A 20,199-nucleotide genomic window follows, 5' to 3' on the forward strand; every position below is an offset into this window, starting at 1 on the left:
AGATTTTTTTTCTAGATTTTTTTCTAGATTTTTTTTCTAGATTTTTTTCTAGATTTTTTTCTAGATTGATTTTTTTCTAGATTTTCTTTCTAGATTTTTTTTCTAGATTTTTTTCTAGATTTTTTTAGCAGATTTTTTTTCTAGATTTTTTTTCTAGATTTTTTTTCTAGATTTTTTTTCTAGATTTTTTTCTAGATTTTTTTAGCAGATTTTTTTTCTAGATTTTTTTTCTAGATTTTTTTCTAGAATTTTTTTCTAGATTTTTTTTCTAGATTTTTTTTCTAGATTTTTTTTCTAGATTTTTTTGTAGATTTTTTTTCTAGATTTTTTTTCTAGATTTTTTTTCTAGATTTTTTTCTAGATTTTTTTTCTAGATTTTTTTTCTAGATTTTTTTCTAGATTTTTTTTCTAGATTTTTTTTGTAGATTTTTTTCTAGATTTTTTTTCTAGATTTTTTTTCTAGATTTTTTTCTAGATTTTTTTCTAGATTTTTTTTCTAGATTTTTTTCTAGATTTTTTTTCTAGATTTTTTTTCTAGATTTTTTTTCTAGATTTTTTTCTAGATTTTTTTTCTAGATTTTTTTCTAGATTTTTTTTCTAGATTTTTTTTCTAGATTTTTTTTCTAGATTTTTTTTCTTGATTTTTTTCTAGATTTTTTTTCTAGATTTTTTTTCTAGATTTTTTTCTAGATTGATTTTTTTCTAGATTTTTTTCTAGATTGTTTTTCTAGATTTTTTTTCTAGATTTTTTTTCTAGATTTTTTTCTAGATTTGTTTTCAAGATTTTTTTTCTAGATTTTTTTCTAGATTTTTTTTCTAGATTTTTTTCTAGATTTTTTTCTAGATTGATTTTTTTCTAGATTTTCTTTCTAGATTTTTTTTCTAGATTTTTTTCTAGATTTTTTTAGCAGATTTTTTTTCTAGATTTTTTTTCTAGATTTTTTTTCTAGATTTTTTTTCTAGATTTTTTTCTAGATTTTTTTAGCAGATTTTTTTTCTAGATTTTTTTTCTAGATTTTTTTCTAGAATTTTTTTCTAGATTTTTTTCTAGATTTTTTTTCTAGATTTTTTTTCTAGATTTTTTTCTAGATTTTTTTTCTAGATTTTTTTTCTAGATTTTTTTTCTAGATTTTTTTTCTAGATTTTTTTTCTAGATTTTTTTGTAGATTTTTTTTCTAGATTTTTTTTCTAGATTTTTTTTCTAGATTTTTTTCTAGATTTTTTTTCTAGATTTTTTTTCTAGATTTTTTTCTAGATTTTTTTTCTAGATTTTTTTTGTAGATTTTTTTCTAGATTTTTTTTCTAGATTTTTTTCTAGATTTTTTTCTAGATTTTTTTTCTAGATTTTTTTTCTAGATTTTTTTTCTAGATTTTTTTTCTAGATTTTTTTCTAGATTTTTTTTCTAGATTTTTTTTCTAGATTTTTTTTCTAGATTTTTTTCTAGATTTTTTTTCTAGATTTTTTTTCTAGATTTTCTTTCTAGATTTTTTTTCTAGATTTTTTTCTAGATTTTTTTAGCAGATTTTTTTTCTAGATTTTTTTTCTAGATTTTTTTTCTAGATTTTTTTTCTAGATTTTTTTCTAGATTTTTTTAGCAGATTTTTTTTCTAGATTTTTTTTCTAGATTTTTTTATAGATTTTTTTTCTAGATTTTTTTCTAGATTTTTTTTCTAGATTTTTTTTCTAGATTTTTTTGTAGATTTTTTTTCTAGATTTTTTTTCTAGATTTTTTTTCTAGATTTTTTTCTAGATTTTTTTTCTAGATTTTTTTTCTAGATTTTTTTCTAGATTTTTTTTCTAGATTTTTTTTGTAGATTTTTTTTCTAGATTTTTTTCTAGATTTTTTTTGCAGATTTTTTTTCTAGATTTTTTTTGTAGATTTTTTTTGTAGATTTTTTTTCTAGATTTTTTTTCTAGATTTTTTTCTAGATTTTTTTTCTAGATTTTTTTTCTAGATTTTTTTTCTAGATTTTTTTCTAGATTTTTTTTCTAGATTTTTTTTCTAGATTTTTTTCTAGATTTTTTTTGTAGATTTTTTTTCTAGATTTTTTTTCTAGATTTTTTTCTAGATTTTTTTTCTAGATTTTTTTTCTAGATTTTTTTTCTAGATTTTTTTCTAGATTTTTTTTCTAGATTTTTTTCTAGATTTTTTTTCTAGATTTTTTTCTAGATTTTTTTTCTAGATTTTTTTCTAGATTTTTTTTGTAGATTTTTTTTCTAGATTTTTTTTCTAGATTTTTTTTCTAGATTTTTTTGTAGATTTTTTTTCTAGATTTTTTTTCTAGATTTTTTTTCTAGATTTTTTTCTAGATTTTTTTTCTAGATTTTTTTTCTAGATTTTTTTCTAGATTTTTTTTCTAGATTTTTTTTGTAGATTTCTTTTCTAGATTTTTTTCTAGATTTTTTTTGCAGATTTTTTTTCTAGATTTTTTTTGTAGATTTTTTTTGTAGATTTTTTTTCTAGATTTTTTTTCTAGATTTTTTTCTAGATTTTTTTTCTAGATTTTTTTCTAGATTTTTTTTCTAGATTTTTTTTGTAGATTTTTTTTCTAGATTTTTTTCTAGATTTTTTTTGCAGATTTTTTTTCTAGATTTTTTTTGTAGATTTTTTTTGTAGATTTTTTTTCTAGATTTTTTTTCTAGATTTTTTTCTAGATTTTTTTTCTAGATTTTTTTTCTAGATTTTTTTTCTAGATTTTTTTCTAGATTTTTTTTCTAGATTTTTTTTCTAGATTTTTTTCTAGATTTTTTTTCTAGATTTTTTTTCTAGATTTTTTTTCTAGATTTTTTTCTAGATTTTTTTTCTAGATTTTTTTCTAGATTTTTTTTCTAGATTTTTTTCTAGATTTTTTTTCTAGATTTTTTTCTAGATTTTTTTTGTAGATTTTTTTTCTAGATTTTTTTTCTAGATTTTTTTTCTAGATTTTTTTTCTAGATTTTTTTCTAGATTTTTTTAGCAGATTTTTTTTCTAGATTTTTTTTCTAGATTTTTTTCTAGATTTTTTTTCTAGATTTTTTTCTAGATTTTTTTTCTAGATTTTTTTTCTAGATTTTTTTTCTAGATTTTTTTTCTAGATTTTTTTTCTAGATTTTTTTCTAGATTTTTTTTCTAGATTTTTTTTCTAGATTTTTTTCTAGATTTTTTTTCTAGATTTTTTTTGTAGATTTTTTTCTAGATTTTTTTCTAGATTTTTTTTGCAGATTTTTTTTCTAGATTTTTTTTGTAGATTTTTTTTGTAGATTTTTTTCTAGATTTTTTTCTAGATTTTTTTTCTAGATTTTTTTCTAGATTTTTTTTCTAGATTTTTTTTCTAGATTTTTTTTCTAGATTTTTTTCTAGATTTTTTTTCTAGATTTTTTTCTAGATTTTTTTTCTAGATTTTTTTTCTAGATTTTTTTTCTAGATTTTTTTTCTTGATTTTTTTCTAGATTTTTTTTCTAGATTTTTTTTCTAGATTTTTTTCTAGATTGATTTTTTTTCTAGATTTTTTTCTAGATTGTTTTTCTAGATTTTTTTTCTAGATTTTTTTTCTAGATTTTTTTCTAGATTTGTTTTCAAGATTTTTTTTCTAGATTTTTTTCTAGATTTTTTTTCTAGATTTTTTTCTAGATTTTTTTCTAGATTGATTTTTTTCTAGATTTTTTTTCTAGATTTTTTTTCTAGATTTTTTTTCTAGATTTTTTTCTAGATTTTTTTTCTAGATTTTTTTTCTAGATTTTTTTTCTAGATTTTTTTCTAGATTTTTTTTCTAGATTTTTTTTCTAGATTTTCTTTCTAGATTTTTTTTCTAGATTTTTTTCTAGATTTTTTTAGCAGATTTTTTTTCTAGATTTTTTTTCTAGATTTTTTTTCTAGATTTTTTTTCTAGATTTTTTTCTAGATTTTTTTAGCAGATTTTTTTTCTAGATTTTTTTTCTAGATTTTTTTCTAGATTTTTTTTCTAGATTTTTTTCTAGATTTTTTTTCTAGATTTTTTTTCTAGATTTTTTTCTAGATTTTTTTTCTAGATTTTTTTTCTAGATTTTTTTCTAGATTTTTTTTCTAGATTTTTTTTCTAGATTTTTTTCTAGATTTTTTTTGTAGATTTTTTTTCTAGATTTTTTTTCTAGATTTTTTTTGTAGATTTTTTTTCTAGATTTTTTTTCTAGATTTTTTTCTAGATTTTTTTCTAGATTGATTTTTTTCTAGATTTTTTTTCTAGATTTTTTTTGCAGATTTTTTTTCTAGATTTTTTTTGTAGATTTTTTTTGTAGATTTTTTTTCTAGATTTTTTTTCTAGATTTTTTTCTAGATTTTTTTTCTAGATTTTTTTTCTAGATTTTTTTTCTAGATTTTTTTCTAGATTTTTTTTCTAGATTTTTTTTCTAGATTTTTTTCTAGATTTTTTTTGTAGATTTTTTTTCTAGATTTTTTTTCTAGATTTTTTTCTAGATTTTTTTCTAGATTGATTTTTTTCTAGATTTTTTTTCTAGATTTTTTTTCTAGATTTTTTTTCTAGATTTTTTTCTAGATTTTTTTTCTAGATTTTTTTTCTAGATTTTTTTTCTAGATTTTTTTCTAGATTTTTTTTCTAGATTTTTTTTCTAGATTTTCTTTCTAGATTTTTTTTCTAGATTTTTTTCTAGATTTTTTTAGCAGATTTTTTTTCTAGATTTTTTTTCTAGATTTTTTTTCTAGATTTTTTTTCTAGATTTTTTTCTAGATTTTTTTAGCAGATTTTTTTTCTAGATTTTTTTTCTAGATTTTTTTCTAGATTTTTTTTCTAGATTTTTTTCTAGATTTTTTTTCTAGATTTTTTTTCTAGATTTTTTTCTAGATTTTTTTTCTAGATTTTTTTTCTAGATTTTTTTTCTAGATTTTTTTTCTAGATTTTTTTTCTAGATTTTTTTTCTAGATTTTTTTCTAGATTTTTTTTCTAGATTTTTTTTCTAGATTTTCTTTCTAGATTTTTTTTCTAGATTTTTTTCTAGATTTTTTTAGCAGATTTTTTTTCTAGATTTTTTTTCTAGATTTTTTTTCTAGATTTTTTTTCTAGATTTTTTTCTAGATTTTTTTAGCAGATTTTTTTTCTAGATTTTTTTTCTAGATTTTTTTCTAGATTTTTTTTCTAGATTTTTTTCTAGATTTTTTTTCTAGATTTTTTTTCTAGATTTTTTTCTAGATTTTTTTTCTAGATTTTTTTTCTAGATTTTTTTTCTAGATTTTTTTTCTAGATTTTTTTTCTAGATTTTTTTGTAGATTTTTTTTCTAGATTTTTTTTCTAGATTTTTTTTCTAGATTTTTTTCTAGATTTTTTTTCTAGATTTTTTTTCTAGATTTTTTTCTAGATTTTTTTTCTAGATTTTTTTTGTAGATTTTTTTTCTAGATTTTTTTCTAGATTTTTTTTGCAGATTTTTTTTCTAGATTTTTTTTGTAGATTTTTTTTGTAGATTTTTTTTCTAGATTTTTTTTCTAGATTTTTTTTCTAGATTTTTTTCTAGATTTTTTTTCTAGATTTTTTTTCTAGATTTTTTTCTAGATTTTTTTTGTAGATTTTTTTCTAGATTTTTTTCTAGATTTTTTTCTAGATTGATTTTTTTCTAGATTTTTTTTCTAGATTTATTTTCTAGATTTTTTTTCTAGATTTTTTTCTAGATTTTTTTTCTAGATTTTTTTTCTAGATTTTTTTTCTAGATTTTTTTCTAGATTTTTTTTCTAGATTTTTTTTCTAGATTTTCTTTCTAGATTTTTTTTCTAGATTTTTTTCTAGATTTTTTTAGCAGATTTTTTTTCTAGATTTTTTTTCTAGATTTTTTTTCTAGATTTTTTTTCTAGATTTTTTTCTAGATTTTTTTAGCAGATTTTTTTTCTAGATTTTTTTTCTAGATTTTTTTCTAGATTTTTTTTCTAGATTTTTTTCTAGATTTTTTTTCTAGATTTTTTTTCTAGATTTTTTTCTAGATTTTTTTTCTAGATTTTTTTTCTAGATTTTTTTTCTAGATTTTTTTTCTAGATTTTTTTTCTAGATTTTTTTTCTAGATTTTTTTCTAGATTTTTTTTCTAGATTTTTTTTCTAGATTTTCTTTCTAGATTTTTTTTCTAGATTTTTTTCTAGATTTTTTTAGCAGATTTTTTTTCTAGATTTTTTTTCTAGATTTTTTTTCTAGATTTTTTTTCTAGATTTTTTTCTAGATTTTTTTAGCAGATTTTTTTTCTAGATTTTTTTTCTAGATTTTTTTCTAGATTTTTTTTCTAGATTTTTTTCTAGATTTTTTTTCTAGATTTTTTTTCTAGATTTTTTTCTAGATTTTTTTTCTAGATTTTTTTTCTAGATTTTTTTTCTAGATTTTTTTTCTAGATTTTTTTTCTAGATTTTTTTGTAGATTTTTTTTCTAGATTTTTTTTCTAGATTTTTTTTCTAGATTTTTTTCTAGATTTTTTTTCTAGATTTTTTTTCTAGATTTTTTTCTAGATTTTTTTTCTAGATTTTTTTTGTAGATTTTTTTTCTAGATTTTTTTCTAGATTTTTTTTGCAGATTTTTTTTCTAGATTTTTTTTGTAGATTTTTTTTGTAGATTTTTTTTCTAGATTTTTTTTCTAGATTTTTTTCTAGATTTTTTTTCTAGATTTTTTTTCTAGATTTTTTTTCTAGATTTTTTTCTAGATTTTTTTTCTAGATTTTTTTTCTAGATTTTTTTCTAGATTTTTTTTGTAGATTTTTTTTCTAGATTTTTTTTCTAGATTTTTTTCTAGATTTTTTTTCTAGATTTTTTTTCTAGATTTTTTTTCTAGATTTTTTTCTAGATTTTTTTTCTAGATTTTTTTCTAGATTTTTTTTCTAGATTTTTTTCTAGATTTTTTTTCTAGATTTTTTTCTAGATTTTTTTTGTAGATTTTTTTTCTAGATTTTTTTTCTAGATTTTTTTTCTAGATTTTTTTGTAGATTTTTTTTCTAGATTTTTTTTCTAGATTTTTTTTCTAGATTTTTTTCTAGATTTTTTTTCTAGATTTTTTTTCTAGATTTTTTTCTAGATTTTTTTTCTAGATTTTTTTTGTAGATTTCTTTTCTAGATTTTTTTCTAGATTTTTTTTGCAGATTTTTTTTCTAGATTTTTTTTGTAGATTTTTTTTGTAGATTTTTTTTCTAGATTTTTTTTCTAGATTTTTTTCTAGATTTTTTTTCTAGATTTTTTTCTAGATTTTTTTTCTAGATTTTTTTTGTAGATTTTTTTTCTAGATTTTTTTCTAGATTTTTTTTGCAGATTTTTTTTCTAGATTTTTTTTGTAGATTTTTTTTGTAGATTTTTTTTGTAGATTTTTTTTCTAGATTTTTTTCTAGATTTTTTTTCTAGATTTTTTTTCTAGATTTTTTTTCTAGATTTTTTTCTAGATTTTTTTTCTAGATTTTTTTTCTAGATTTTTTTCTAGATTTTTTTTCTAGATTTTTTTTCTAGATTTTTTTTCTAGATTTTTTTCTAGATTTTTTTTCTAGATTTTTTTCTAGATTTTTTTTCTAGATTTTTTTCTAGATTTTTTTTCTAGATTTTTTTCTAGATTTTTTTTGTAGATTTTTTTTCTAGATTTTTTTTCTAGATTTTTTTTCTAGATTTTTTTTCTAGATTTTTTTCTAGATTTTTTTAGCAGATTTTTTTTCTAGATTTTTTTTCTAGATTTTTTTCTAGATTTTTTTTCTAGATTTTTTTCTAGATTTTTTTTCTAGATTTTTTTTCTAGATTTTTTTTCTAGATTTTTTTTCTAGATTTTTTTTCTTGATTTTTTTCTAGATTTTTTTTCTAGATTTTTTTTCTAGATTTTTTTCTAGATTGATTTTTTTTCTAGATTTTTTTCTAGATTGTTTTTCTAGATTTTTTTTCTAGATTTTTTTTCTAGATTTTTTTCTAGATTTGTTTTCAAGATTTTTTTTCTAGATTTTTTTCTAGATTTTTTTTCTAGATTTTTTTCTAGATTTTTTTCTAGATTGATTTTTTTCTAGATTTTTTTTCTAGATTTTTTTTCTAGATTTTTTTTCTAGATTTTTTTCTAGATTTTTTTTCTAGATTTTTTTTCTAGATTTTTTTTCTAGATTTTTTTCTAGATTTTTTTTCTAGATTTTTTTTCTAGATTTTCTTTCTAGATTTTTTTTCTAGATTTTTTTCTAGATTTTTTTAGCAGATTTTTTTTCTAGATTTTTTTTCTAGATTTTTTTTCTAGATTTTTTTTCTAGATTTTTTTCTAGATTTTTTTAGCAGATTTTTTTTCTAGATTTTTTTTCTAGATTTTTTTCTAGATTTTTTTTCTAGATTTTTTTCTAGATTTTTTTTCTAGATTTTTTTTCTAGATTTTTTTCTAGATTTTTTTTCTAGATTTTTTTTCTAGATTTTTTTTCTAGATTTTTTTTCTAGATTTTTTTGTAGATTTTTTTTGTAGATTTTTTTTCTAGATTTTTTTTCTAGATTTTTTTCTAGATTTTTTTTCTAGATTTTTTTTCTAGATTTTTTTCTAGATTTTTTTTCTAGATTTTTTTTGTAGATTTTTTTTCTAGATTTTTTTCTAGATTTTTTTTGCAGATTTTTTTTCTAGATTTTTTTTGTAGATTTTTTTTGTAGATTTTTTTCTAGATTTTTTTCTAGATTTTTTTTCTAGATTTTTTTCTAGATTTTTTTTCTAGATTTTTTTTCTAGATTTTTTTTCTAGATTTTTTTCTAGATTTTTTTTCTAGATTTTTTTCTAGATTTTTTTTCTAGATTTTTTTTCTAGATTTTTTTTCTAGATTTTTTTTCTTGATTTTTTTCTAGATTTTTTTTCTAGATTTTTTTTCTAGATTTTTTTCTAGATTGATTTTTTTTCTAGATTTTTTTCTAGATTTTTTTCTAGATTTGTTTTCAAGATTTTTTTTCTAGATTTTTTTTCTAGATTTTTTTGTAGATTTTTTTTCTAGATTTTTTTTCTAGATTTTTTTCCTAGATTTTTTTCTAGATTATTTTTCTAGATTTTTTTCTAGATTTTTTTCTAGATTTTTTTTTCTAGATTTTTTTCTAGATTTTTTTTCTAGATTTTTTTTCTAGATTTTTTTCTAGATTTTTTTTCTAGATTTTTTTTCTAGATTTTTTTCTAGATTTTTTTCTAGATTTTTTTTCTAGATTTTTTTCTAGATTTTTTTTCTAGATTTTTTTTCTAGATTTTTTTTCTAGATTTTTTTCTAGATTTTTTTTCTAGATTTTTTTCTAGATTTTTTTTCTAGATTTTTTTTCTAGATTTTTTTTCTAGATTTTTTTCTAGATTTTTTTTCTAGACTTTTTTCTAGATTTTTTTTCTAGATTTTTTTCTAGATTTTTTTTCTAGATTTTTTTTGTAGATTTCTTTTCTAGATTTTTTTCTAGATTTTTTTTGCAGATTTTTTTTCTAGATTTTTTTTGTAGATTTTTTTTGTAGATTTTTTTTCTAGATTTTTTTTCTAGATTTTTTTCTAGATTTTTTTTCTAGATTTTTTTCTAGATTTTTTTTCTAGATTTTTTTTGTAGATTTTTTTTCTAGATTTTTTTCTAGATTTTTTTTGCAGATTTTTTTTGTAGATTTTTTTTGTAGATTTTTTTTGTAGATTTTTTTTCTAGATTTTTTTTCTAGATTTTTTTCTAGATTTTTTTTCTAGATTTTTTTCTAGATTTTTTTTCTAGATTTTTTTCTAGATTTTTTTTCTAGATTTTTTTCTAGATTTTTTTTGTAGATTTTTTTTCTAGATTTTTTTTCTAGATTTTTTTTCTAGATTTTTTTTCTAGATTTTTTTCTAGATTTTTTTAGCAGATTTTTTTTCTAGATTTTTTTTCTAGATTTTTTTCTAGATTTTTTTTCTAGATTTTTTTCTAGATTTTTTTTCTAGATTTTTTTTCTAGATTTTTTTTCTAGATTTTTTTTCTAGATTTTTTTTCTAGATTTTTTTGTAGATTTTTTTTCTAGATTTTTTTTCTAGATTTTTTTTCTAGATTTTTTTCTAGATTTTTTTTCTAGATTTTTTTTCTAGATTTTTTTCTAGATTTTTTTTCTAGATTTTTTTTGTAGATTTTTTTCTAGATTTTTTTCTAGATTTTTTTTGCAGATTTTTTTTCTAGATTTTTTTTGTAGATTTTTTTTGTAGATTTTTTTCTAGATTTTTTTCTAGATTTTTTTTCTAGATTTTTTTCTAGATTTTTTTTCTAGATTTTTTTTCTAGATTTTTTTTCTAGATTTTTTTCTAGATTTTTTTTCTAGATTTTTTTCTAGATTTTTTTTCTAGATTTTTTTTCTAGATTTTTTTTCTAGATTTTTTTTCTTGATTTTTTTCTAGATTTTTTTTCTAGATTTTTTTTCTAGATTTTTTTCTAGATTGATTTTTTTTCTAGATTTTTTTCTAGATTGTTTTTCTAGATTTTTTTTCTAGATTTTTTTTCTAGATTTTTTTCTAGATTTGTTTTCAAGATTTTTTTTCTAGATTTTTTTCTAGATTTTTTTTCTAGATTTTTTTCTAGATTTTTTTCTAGATTGATTTTTTTCTAGATTTTTTTTCTAGATTTTTTTTCTAGATTTTTTTTCTAGATTTTTTTCTAGATTTTTTTTCTAGATTTTTTTTCTAGATTTTTTTTCTAGATTTTTTTCTAGATTTTTTTTCTAGATTTTTTTTCTAGATTTTCTTTCTAGATTTTTTTTCTAGATTTTTTTCTAGATTTTTTTAGCAGATTTTTTTTCTAGATTTTTTTCTAGATTTTTTTAGCAGATTTTTTTTCTAGATTTTTTTTCTAGATTTTTTTCTAGATTTTTTTTCTAGATTTTTTTCTAGATTTTTTTTCTAGATTTTTTTTCTAGATTTTTTTCTAGATTTTTTTTCTAGATTTTTTTTCTAGATTTTTTTTCTAGATTTTTTTTCTAGATTTTTTTTCTAGATTTTTTTGTAGATTTTTTTTGTAGATTTTTTTTCTAGATTTTTTTTCTAGATTTTTTTGTAGATTTTTTTTCTAGATTTTTTTTCTAGATTTTTTTCTAGATTTTTTTTCTAGATTTTTTTTCTAGATTTTTTTTCTAGATTTTTTTCTAGATTTTTTTTGCAGATTTTTTTTCTAGATTTTTTTTGTAGATTTTTTTTGTAGATTTTTTTTCTAGATTTTTTTTCTAGATTTTTTTCTAGATTTTTTTTCTAGATTTTTTTTCTAGATTTTTTTTCTAGATTTTTTTCTAGATTTTTTTTCTAGATTTTTTTTCTAGATTTTTTTCTAGATTTTTTTTGTAGATTTTTTTTCTAGATTTTTTTTCTAGATTTTTTTCTAGATTTTTTTTCTAGATTTTTTTTCTAGATTTTTTTTCTAGATTTTTTTCTAGATTTTTTTTCTAGATTTTTTTCTAGATTTTTTTTCTAGATTTTTTTCTAGATTTTTTTTCTAGATTTTTTTCTAGATTTTTTTTGTAGATTTTTTTTGTAGATTTTTTTTCTAGATTTTTTTTCTAGATTTTTTTGTAGATTTTTTTTCTAGATTTTTTTTCTAGATTTTTTTTCTAGATTTTTTTCTAGATTTTTTTTTTTGATTTTTTTTCTAGATTTTTTTCTAGATTTTTTTTCTAGATTTTTTTTGTAGATTTCTTTTCTAGATTTTTTTCTAGATTTTTTTTGCAGATTTTTTTTGTAGATTTTTTTTGTAGATTTTTTTTGTAGATTTTTTTTCTAGATTTTTTTTCTAGATTTTTTTCTAGATTTTTTTTCTAGATTTTTTTCTAGATTTTTTTTCTAGATTTTTTTTGTAGATTTTTTTTCTAGATTTTTTTCTAGATTTTTTTTGCAGATTTTTTTTCTAGATTTTTTTTGTAGATTTTTTTTGTAGATTTTTTTTCTAGATTTTTTTTCTAGATTTTTTTCTAGATTTTTTTTCTAGATTTTTTTTCTAGATTTTTTTTCTAGATTTTTTTCTAGATTTTTTTTCTAGATTTTTTTTCTAGATTTTTTTCTAGATTTTTTTTCTAGATTTTTTTTCTAGATTTTTTTTCTAGATTTTTTTCTAGATTTTTTTTCTAGATTTTTTTCTAGATTTTTTTTCTAGATTTTTTTCTAGATTTTTTTTCTAGATTTTTTTCTAGATTTTTTTTGTAGATTTTTTTTCTAGATTTTTTTTCTAGATTTTTTTTCTAGATTTTTTTTCTAGATTTTTTTCTAGATTTTTTTAGCAGATTTTTTTTCTAGATTTTTTTTCTAGATTTTTTTCTAGATTTTTTTTCTAGATTTTTTTCTAGATTTTTTTTCTAGATTTTTTTTCTAGATTTTTTCTAGATTTTTTTGTAGATTTTTTTTGTAGATTTTTTTCTAGATTTTTTTTGTAGATTTTTTTTGTAGATTTTTTTTCTAGATTTTTTTTCTAGATTTTTTTCTAGATTTTTTTTCTAGATTTTTTTTCTAGATTTTTTTCTAGATTTTTTTTCTAGATTTTTTTTCTAGATTTTTTTTCTAGATTTTTTTCTAGATTTTTTTTCTAGATTTTTTTTCTAGATTTTCTTTCTAGATTTTTTTTCTAGATTTTTTTCTAGATTTTTTTAGCAGATTTTTTTTCTAGATTTTTCTTCTAGATTTTTTTTCTAGATTTTTTTTCTAGATTTTTTTCTAGATTTTTTTAGCAGATTTTTTTTCTAGATTTTTTTTCTAGATTTTTTTCTAGATTTTTTTTCTAGATTTTTTTCTAGATTTTTTTTCTAGATTTTTTTTCTAGATTTTTTTCTAGATGTTTTTTCTAGATTTTTTTCTAGATTTTTTTTCTAGATTTTTTTTCTAGATTTTTTTCTAGATTTTTTTTCTAGATTTTTTTTCTAGATTTTTTTTCTAGATTTTTTTCTAGATTTTTTTTCTAGATTTTTTTCTAGATTTTTTTTCTAGATTTTTTTTCTAGATTTTTTTCTAGATTTTTTTTCTAGATTTTTTTTGTAGATTTTTTTTCTAGATTTTTTTCTAGATTTTTTTTGCAGATTTTTTTTCTAGATTTTTTTTGTAGATTTTTTTTGTAGATTTTTTTTCTAGATTTTTTTTCTAGATTTTTTTCTAGATTTTTTTTCTAGATTTTTTTTCTAGATTTTTTTTCTAGATTTTTTTCTAGATTTTTTTTCTAGATTTTTTTTCTAGATTTTTTTCTAGATTTTTTTTCTAGATTTTTTTTCTAGATTTTTTTCTAGATTTTTTTCTAGATTTTTTTTCTAGATTTTTTTCTAGATTTTTTTTCTAGATTTTTTTCTAGATTTTTTTTCTAGATTTTTTTCTAGATTTTTTTTCTAGATTTTTTTTCTAGATTTTTTTCTAGATTTTTTTAGCAGATTTTTTTTCTAGATTTTTTTTCTAGATTTTTTTCTAGATTTTTTTTCTAGATTTTTTTCTAGATTTTTTTTCTAGATTTTTTTTCTAGATTTTTTCTAGATTTTTTTGTAGATTTGTTTTGTAGATTTTTTTCTAGATTTTTTTTGTAGATTTTTTTTCTAGATTTTTTTTCTAGATTTTTTTTCTAGATTTTTTTCTAGATTTTTTTTCTAGATTTTTTTTCTAGATTTTTTTCTAGATTTTTTTTCTAGATTTTTTTTCTAGATTTTTTTTCTAGATTTTTTTCTAGATTTTTTTTCTAGATTTTTTTTCTAGATTTTCTTTCTAGATTTTTTTTCTAGATTTTTTTCTAGATTTTTTTAGCAGATTTTTTTTCTAGATTTTTCTTCTAGATTTTTTTTCTAGATTTTTTTTCTAGATTTTTTTCTAGATTTTTTTAGCAGATTTTTTTTCTAGATTTTTTTTCTAGATTTTTTTCTAGATTTTTTTTCTAGATTTTTTTCTAGATTTTTTTTCTAGATTTTTTTTCTAGATTTTTTTCTAGATTTTTTTTCTAGATTTTTTTCTAGATTTTTTTTCTAGATTTTTTTTCTAGATTTTTTTCTAGATTTTTTTTCTAGATTTTTTTTCTAGATTTTTTTTCTAGATTTTTTTCTAGATTTTTTTTCTAGATTTTTTTTCTAGATTTTTTTCTAGATTTTTTTTCTAGATTTTTTTTGTAGATTTTTTTTCTAGATTTTTTTCTAGATTTTTTTTGCAGATTTTTTTTCTAGATTTTTTTTGTAGATTTTTTTTGTAGATTTTTTTTCTAGATTTCTTTTCTAGATTTTTTTTCTAGATTTTTTTTCTAGATTTTTTTCTAGATTTTTTTTCTAGATTTTTTTTCTAGATTTTTTTCTAGATTTTTTTCTAGATTTTTTTTCTAGATTTTTTTCTAGATTTTTTTCTAGATTTTTTTCTAGATTTTTTTTCTAGATTTTTTTCTAGATTTTTTTTCTAGATTTTTTTTCTAGATTTTTTTCTAGATTTTTTTCTAGATTTTTTTTCTAGATTTTTTTCTAGATTTTTTTTCTAGATTTTTTTTCTAGATTTTTTTTCTAGATTTTTTTTCTTGATTTTTTTCTAGATTTTTTTTCTAGATTTTTTTTCTAGATTTTTTTCTAGATTGATTTTTTTTCTAGATTTTTTTCTAGATTGTTTTTCTAGATTTTTTTTCTAGATTTTTTTTCTAGATTTTTTTCTAGATTTGTTTTCAAGATTTTTTTTCTAGATTTTTTTCTAGATTTTTTTTCTAGATTTTTTTCTAGATTTTTTTCTAGATTGATTTTTTTCTAGATTTTTTTTCTAGATTTTTTTTCTAGATTTTTTTTCTAGATTTTTTTCTAGATTTTTTTTCTAGATTTTTTTTCTAGATTTTTTTTCTAGATTTTTTTCTAGATTTTTTTTCTAGATTTTCTTTCTAGATTTTCTTTCTAGATTTTTTTTCTAGATTTTTTTCTAGATTTTTTTAGCAGATTTTTTTTCTAGATTTTTTTTCTAGATTTTTTTTCTAGATTTTTTTTCTAGATTTTTTTCTAGATTTTTTTAGCAGATTTTTTTTCTAGATTTTTTTTCTAGATTTTTTTCTAGATTTTTTTTCTAGATTTTTTTCTAGATTTTTTTTCTAGATTTTTTTTTCTAGATTTTTTTCTAGATTTTTTTTCTAGATTTTTTTTCTAGATTTTTTTTCTAGATTTTTTTTCTAGATTTTTTTTCTAGATTTTTTTGTAGATTTTTTTTCTAGATTTTTTTTCTAGATTTTTTTTCTAGATTTTTTTCTAGATTTTTTTTCTAGATTTTTTTTCTAGATTTTTTTCTAGATTTTTTTTCTAGATTTTTTTTGTAGATTTTTTTTCTAGATTTTTTTCTAGATTTTTTTTGCAGATTTTTTTTCTAGATTTTTTTTGTAGATTTTTTTTGTAGATTTTTTTTGTAGATTTTTTTTCTAGATTTTTTTCTAGATTTTTTTTCTAGATTTTTTTTCTAGATTTTTTTTCTAGATTTTTTTCTAGATTTTTTTTCTAGATTTTTTTTCTAGATTTTTTTCTAGATTTTTTTTCTAGATTTTTTTTCTAGATTTTTTTTCTAGATTTTTTTCTAGATTTTTTTTCTAGATTTTTTTTCTAGATTTTTTTTCTAGATTTTTTTCTAGATTTTTTTTGTAGATTTTTTTCTAGATTTTTTTTGTAGATTTTTTTCTAGATTTTTTTTCTAGATTTTTTTTCTAGATTTTTTTGTAGATTTTTTTTCTAGATTTTTTTTCTAGATTTTTTTTCTAGATTTTTTTGTAGATTTTTTTTGTAGATTTTTTTTCTAGATTTTTTTTCTAGATTTTTTTCTAGATTTTTTTTCTAGATTTTTTTTCTAGATTTTTTTTGCAGATTTTTTTTCTAGATTTTTTTTGTAGATATTTTTTGTAGATTTTTTTTCTAGATTTTTTTTCTAGATTTTTTTCTAGATTTTTTTTCTAGATTTTTTTGTAGATTTTTTTTCTAGATTTTTTTCTAGATTTTTTTTCTAGATTTTTTTCTAGATTTTTTTTCTAGATTTTTTTTCTAGATTTTTTTCTAGATTTTTTTTCTAGATTTTTTTTGTAGATTTTTTTTCTAGATTTTTTTCTAGATTTTTTTTGCAGATTTTTTTTCTAGATTTTTTTTGTAGATTTTTTTTGTAGATTTTTTTTCTAGATTTTTTTTCTAGATTTTTTTCTAGATTTTTTTTCTAGATTTTTTTTCTAGATTTTTTTTCTAGATTTTTTTCTAGATTTTTTTTCTAGATTTTTTTTCTAGATTTTTTTCTAGATTTTTTTTCTAGATTTTTTTTCTAGATTTTTTTTCTAGATTTTTTTCTAGATTTTTTTTCTAGATTTTTTTCTAGATTTTTTTTCTAGATTTTTTTCTAGATTTTTTTTCTAGATTTTTTTCTAGATTTTTTTTGTAGATTTTTTTTCTAGATTTTTTTTCTAGATTTTTTTTCTAGATTTTTTTTCTAGATTTTTTTCTAGATTTTCTTTCTAGATTTTTTTTCTAGATTTTTTTCTAGATTTTTTTAGCAGATTTTTTTTCTAGATTTTTTTTCTAGATTTTTTTTCTAGATTTTTTTTCTAGATTTTTTTCTAGATTTTTTTAGCAGATTTTTTTTCTAGATTTTTTTTCTAGATTTTTTTCTAGATTTTTTTTCTAGATTTTTTTCTAGATTTTTTTTCTAGATTTTTTTTCTAGATTTTTTTCTAGATTTTTTTTCTAGATTTTTTTTCTAGATTTTTTTCTAGATTTTTTTTCTAGATTTTTTTCTAGATTTTTTTTCTAGATTTTTTTCTAGATTTTTTTTCTAGATTTTTTTCTAGATTTTTTTTGTAGATTTTTTTTCTAGATTTTTTTTCTAGATTTTTTTTCTAGATTTTTTTTCTAGATTTTTTTCTAGATTTTCTTTCTAGATTTTTTTTCTAGATTTTTTTCTAGATTTTTTTAGCAGATTTTTTTTCTAGATTTTTTTTCTAGATTTTTTTTCTAGATTTTTTTTCTAGATTTTTTTCTAGATTTTTTTAGCAGATTTTTTTTCTAGATTTTTTTTCTAGATTTTTTTCTAGATTTTTTTTCTAGATTTTTTTCTAGATTTTTTTTCTAGATTTTTTTTCTAGATTTTTTTCTAGATTTTTTTTCTAGATTTTTTTTCTAGATTTTTTTTCTAGATTTTTTTTCTAGATTTTTTTTCTAGATTTTTTTGTAGATTTTTTTTCTAGATTTTTTTTCTAGATTTTTTTTCTAGATTTTTTTCTAGATTTTTTTTCTAGATTTTTTTTCTAGATTTTTTTCTAGATTTTTTTTCTAGATTTTTTTTGTAGATTTTTTTTCTAGATTTTTTTCTAGATTTTTTTTGCAGATTTTTTTTCTAGATTTTTTTTGTAGATTTTTTTTGTAGATTTTTTTTCTAGATTTTTTTTCTAGATTTTTTTTCTAGATTTTTTTTCTAGATTTTTTTTCTAGATTTTTTTTCTAGATTTTTTTCTAGATTTTTTTTCTAGATTTTTTTTCTAGATTTTTTTCTAGATTTTTTTTCTAGATTTTTTTTCTAGATTTTTTTTCTAGATTTTTTTTCTAGATTTTTTTGTAGATTTTTTTTCTAGATTTTTTTTCTAGATTTTTTTTCTAGATTTTTTTGTAGATTTTTTTTCTAGATTTTTTTTCTAGATTTTTTTTCTAGATTTTTTTCTAGATTTTTTTTCTAGATTTTTTTTCTAGATTTTTTTTGCAGATTTTTTTTCTAGATTTTTTTTGTAGATATTTTTTGTAGATTTTTTTTCTAGATTTTTTTTCTAGATTTTTTTCTAGATTTTTTTTCTAGATTTTTTTCTAGATTTTTTTTCTAGATTTTTTTCTAGATTTTTTTTCTAGATTTTTTTCTAGATTTTTTTTCTAGATTTTTTTTCTAGATTTTTTTCTAGATTTTTTTTCTAGATTTTTTTTGTAGATTTTTTTTCTAGATTTTTTTCTAGATTTTTTTTGCAGATTTTTTTTCTAGATTTTTTTTGTAGATTTTTTTTGTAGATTTTTTTTCTAGATTTTTTTTGTAGATTTTTTTCTAGATTTTTTTTCTAGATTTTTTTTCTAGATTTTTTTTCTAGATTTTTTTCTAGATTTTTTTTCTAGATTTTTTTTCTAGATTTTTTTCTAGATTTTTTTTCTAGATTTTTTTTCTAGATTTTTTTTCTAGATTTTTTTCTAGATTTTTTTTCTAGATTTTTTTCTAGATTTTTTTTCTAGATTTTTTTCTAGATTTTTTTTCTAGATTTTTTTCTAGATTTTTTTTCTAGATTTTTTTTCTAGATTTTTTTTCTAGATTTTTTTTCTAGATTTTTTTTCTAGATTTTTTTCTAGATTTTTTTAGCAGATTTTTTTTCTAGATTTTTTTTCTAGATTTTTTTCTAGATTTTTTTTCTAGATTTTTTTCTAGATTTTTTTTCTAGATTTTTTTCTAGATTTTCTTTCTAGATTTTTTTTCTAGATTTTTTTCTAGATTTTTTTAGCAGATTTTTTTTCTAGATTTTTTTTCTAGATTTTTTTTCTAGATTTTTTTTCTAGATTTTTTTCTAGATTTTTTTAGCAGATTTTTTTTCTAGATTTTTTTTCTAGATTTTTTTCTAGATTTTTTTTCTAGATTTTTTTCTAGATTTTTTTTCTAGATTTTTTTTCTAGATTTTTTTCTAGATTTTTTTTCTAGATTTTTTTTCTAGATTTTTTTTCTAGATTTTTTTTCTAGATTTTTTTTCTAGATTTTTTTGTAGATTTTTTTTCTAGATTTTTTTTCTAGATTTTTTTTCTAGATTTTTTTCTAGATTTTTTTTCTAGATTTTTTTTCTAGATTTTTTTCTAGATTTTTTTTCTAGATTTTTTTTGTAGATTTTTTTTCTAGATTTTTTTTCTAGATTTTTTTTCTAGATTTTTTTTCTAGATTTTTTTGTAGATTTTTTTTCTAGATTTTTTTTCTAGATTTTTTTCTAGATTTTTTTTCTAGATTTTTTTTCTAGATTTTTTTTCTAGATTTTTTTTCTAGATTTTTTTGTAGATTTTTTTTCTAGATTTTTTTTCTAGATTTTTTTTCTAGATTTTTTTGTAGATTTTTTTTCTAGATTTTTTTTCTAGATTTTTTTTCTAGATTTTTTTCTAGATTTTTTTTCTAGATTTTTTTTCTAGATTTTTTTTGCAGATTTTTTTTCTAGATTTTTTTTGTAGATATTTTTTGTAGATTTTTTTTCTAGATTTTTTTTCTAGATTTTTTTCTAGATTTTTTTTCTAGATTTTTTTCTAGATTTTTTTTCTAGATTTTTTTCTAGATTTTTTTTCTAGATTTTTTTCTAGATTTTTTTTCTAGATTTTTTTTCTAGATTTTTTTCTAGATTTTTTTTCTAGATTTTTTTTGTAGATTTTTTTTCTAGATTTTTTTCTAGATTTTTTTTGCAGATTTTTTTTCTAGATTTTTTTTGTAGATTTTTTTTGTAGATTTTTTTTCTAGATTTTTTTTGTAGATTTTTTTCTAGATTTTTTTTCTAGATTTTTTTTCTAGATTTTTTTTCTAGATTTTTTTCTAGATTTTTTTTCTAGATTTTTTTTCTAGATTTTTTTCTAGATTTTTTTTCTAGATTTTTTTTCTAGATTTTTTTTCTAGATTTTTTTCTAGATTTTTTTTCTAGATTTTTTTCTAGATTTTTTTTCTAGATTTTTTTCTAGATTTTTTTTCTAGATTTTTTTCTAGATTTTTTTTCTAGATTTTTTTTCTAGATTTTTTTTCTAGATTTTTTTTCTAGATTTTTTTTCTAGATTTTTTTCTAGATTTTTTTAGCAGATTTTTTTTCTAGATTTTTTTTCTAGATTTTTTTCTAGATTTTTTTTCTAGATTTTTTTCTAGATTTTTTTTCTAGATTTTTTTCTAGATTTTCTTTCTAGATTTTTTTTCTAGATTTTTTTCTAGATTTTTTTAGCAGATTTTTTTTCTAGATTTTTTTTCTAGATTTTTTTTCTAGATTTTTTTTCTAGATTTTTTTCTAGATTTTTTTAGCAGATTTTTTTTCTAGATTTTTTTTCTAGATTTTTTTCTAGATTTTTTTTCTAGATTTTTTTCTAGATTTTTTTTCTAGATTTTTTTTCTAGATTTTTTTCTAGATTTTTTTTCTAGATTTTTTTTCTAGATTTTTTTTCTAGATTTTTTTTCTAGATTTTTTTTCTAGATTTTTTTGTAGATTTTTTTTCTAGATTTTTTTTCTAGATTTTTTTTCTAGATTTTTTTCTAGATTTTTTTTCTAGATTTTTTTTCTAGATTTTTTTCTAGATTTTTTTTCTAGATTTTTTTTGTAGATTTTTTTTCTA

The sequence above is a fragment of the Oncorhynchus mykiss genome, chromosome 22, assembly GCF_057628025.1.
Source record: "Oncorhynchus mykiss isolate SJ-2025 chromosome 22, ASM5762802v1, whole genome shotgun sequence".
In the NCBI taxonomy this organism is placed as follows: domain Eukaryota; kingdom Metazoa; phylum Chordata; class Actinopteri; order Salmoniformes; family Salmonidae; genus Oncorhynchus; species Oncorhynchus mykiss.